Source organism: Chanodichthys erythropterus, chromosome 12 (assembly GCF_024489055.1).
Source record: "Chanodichthys erythropterus isolate Z2021 chromosome 12, ASM2448905v1, whole genome shotgun sequence".
Lineage (NCBI taxonomy): Eukaryota > Metazoa > Chordata > Actinopteri > Cypriniformes > Xenocyprididae > Chanodichthys > Chanodichthys erythropterus.
Window position 1 is genome coordinate 30,060,566 of NC_090232.1, and position 3,148 is coordinate 30,063,713.

Sequence of the window (3,148 nt, forward strand, 5' to 3'; positions counted from 1 at the left end):
TCTCTATATCTATTGGTTGTTCTTCTTGGTTTGCCTTCTATGGTCATTGACAGCGTCAAACCTCATCTAGAGTGTTTGTGGTTTCAGGTTGTCTGAACCTGCAGGTTGGCTGAACCTTCATGTTAATTTTGAAAAAGAAAAGGATGAAGAAAAAGAAAGATGAGCTCAAATGAACTCAGTGTCGCCTCCTTGTGGATAATGACTGAACACCAGCACAGTCGGTAAATGTAGTGTACTTGCTGTCTGTTCTGTTCATGACGTAATGTGTTGATTCAAAACAAACCATTTTATAACTGATTAACAATATATTTCCAAAAATGTACATTTACATTCTTTAGACTACAAAACCTTTTTTTTTTTCTTTTTTTTTATGTATATAAATCATCATGATAGATGGAAATCATCCTCTGTGCTCTTCCTTTCAAAAACTCAATCAAAAATGTTGTGACGTTTCTAAAATTATCTTTCAAGTAGCACATTCTACAGGAGAAAATATTGATTATTGATTATTATCTTGTTTTGCTAATGTTCATAACTAGGTGTGTAACAAGTAGGCCAGTGTAAGATGGTCATGTTATGGTGTTCGCAATCTGAAGAAGCTCTTTTCTTGCTGTTTTTATACAGCTGCATTTAAAAAGGTTTAGGGATTTTGTAAGGGACACAAAAATATCTATATTATAGTAAAATGTAACACAAACGTATTCAAAGAGTATATTTATAATAAAAATATAAAGTATTTGAGGATTTTTAATTGTACATTGTATATGCTACCAATACATCCATATTGTACATTTTAGCATAGATGCACACATAAAAAAAAGTGTAATGTGTTAATGTGTAAGAAAATCTATACTATTGAGTTGATAATATGTATGAGAAGTATAGCAAAAGAACTAGAGCAACCAAAGCCAAATGAAAATGTGCAGGGCTCACTTTAAGTACAGAACCACAGGAAGTCTAAGGAGTTACCACTTCCTGTATTTTGCAAGAAACCCTTCTAAACTCACCTTATATACCATGACTGATGACTTTTTAGTTACCATTGGAAACAGGAAAACATTATTGTTTAAAGACACCATATCATAAATCACTTCAATATAGTGCATCTACAAATAAATATGTTCACTTTGTGTGACAAACCACTTAAAGCCAATTGTGAATCGTCATTTACCACCCATTATACCTTCATAACACTTTTTATTATACATTTCATAATGAGTAAATTATCTAGCTTCCGCCAGACCACCTTCTGTACTCAAGTTATGAAGAAAGTGTAAACTGGCGTCACGTCTGTTAAGTTTGATAAGTTGAATAGGGAAGGCATAGGACGTAACGTAAGCATTTCAAACTGCAAGAGTTTTACACTTTCTTCATAAGTTGAATATGGAAGGCGGTCTGGTGGAAGCTAGATATTTTACTTCATATCTTGTTAAATATGGATAATTTTTTACACAAATGCATCGCCTCACATCAGAAGGTCTTTATTAACCCCCTGGAGCCATGTTTATGATGGATGGATGTGGATGGATGGACTTTCTTCAGCTCATACTCATTGATCCCGCTCACTGCCACTATAAAGCTTGGATGCGTAAGGATATTTATTAATATAACTCTGACTGTGTTCATCAGAAAGAAGATAGCCATATACACCTAGGATGGCTTGAGGGTGAGTAAAGCTTGGGCTAATTTTCATTTGAAAGTGAACTAATCCTTTAAGTGAATATGACTTCCATCATTAAAACTGAGTTTAATGTTTTATCCAATGTATTAAGACATGAAAATATACTGTGTAGAAGGAATGACCCAGGCAGGAGTGTTTAGAAAACATTACTTTTGTAATTTCATTGTGTGAATTTCATTTCATTGTGAAAGCATGCAGAGCACTGTCCAGTATGATGGCTCAACCTCTGACCCTTTCCCAAGATGTGTGGCATGAAACAAGGATGTGTCCTGGCACCAACACTCTTTTGCATCTTCTTCTCTACTGCTGTCTTATGCCTTCAGTCAGTCAGTCAGGGAATGGTGTACATTCACACCTGAAGTAATGGGAATCAATTCAGCCTTGCTCGTCTCAGAGCTAAGACCAAGGTACCAAAAGTATTAATGAGGAAAATGCTATTTGCAGACAATGCTTCCCTGACAGCACATGATGAAAAAGCATTACAGCGCCTCATCAATTGCTTCACACATGCTAGCAGTGAGTTTCGACTCACTATTAACCCCCACAAAACCAACCTTATGGGATAAGATGTCAGCAGAGCCCCCAGCATCTCTATTGGTGACTTCACCTTTGAAGTGGAGAACTTCACACTGTAAAAAATAAATCTGTAAAACAATGGGAAAAGTACTGGCAGCTCATTACCAGGACATTATCTAGTAATTTTACGGACATTTACGTTAACCCAAACACAACTCAATAAAGTGAAAATTCTAAATACAGGTAAAACACCTGTAAAAAAAAATCTGTTAAATTAATACAGTACATTGTGCCCTATTTTTACAGATTTTTGTTGTTGTTGTTGTTGTTTGTACCTTGGCTTTTCTATCTCCAGCAATCTCTCTCTCTCTCTCTCTCTGGACGCTGAGCTGAACATATGAATCGGAAAGGCAGCAGTAGCAAGCAATGGCTTGCCTGGCAAATGCACGTGACGTCACCGTCGACCGTTACGACTGCGGCCCACTGAGTGGCACAAAGACAGTCAGGCAGCATTGGTTTTCAGCGTGAATGTTGCGAAAAACACACAAAACACATTCAAAACGGTAAAGAGCTTTGCGATTGACTGTACAAATAGCTTTGACACAAAACCTGAGGTATATATTTAAAAACTGCAGAAAGCAACAGAAAAAAGAAGCAAATGGATCACTGCAATTGACAGAAACAGCTGGACTCCAGGCAGAGAAACATGGATTTTCAGTTATCATTTTGTCAAATAGTTGGATTTTGAGGTAAAATCATACCCTATATATTGTATTGTGTTGACAACTCATCAATTACATATTTACCATCTTATATTCTGCATAATTGTGTGTTTTTAAATAAACACTGACAAAAACTATACAAGTTTTAGGGCTGGACGATATATAAGTGATTACTTGGATTTAAACCAACCTATATTGTAGTTATATAAAATATTCACAGGCAGATTTG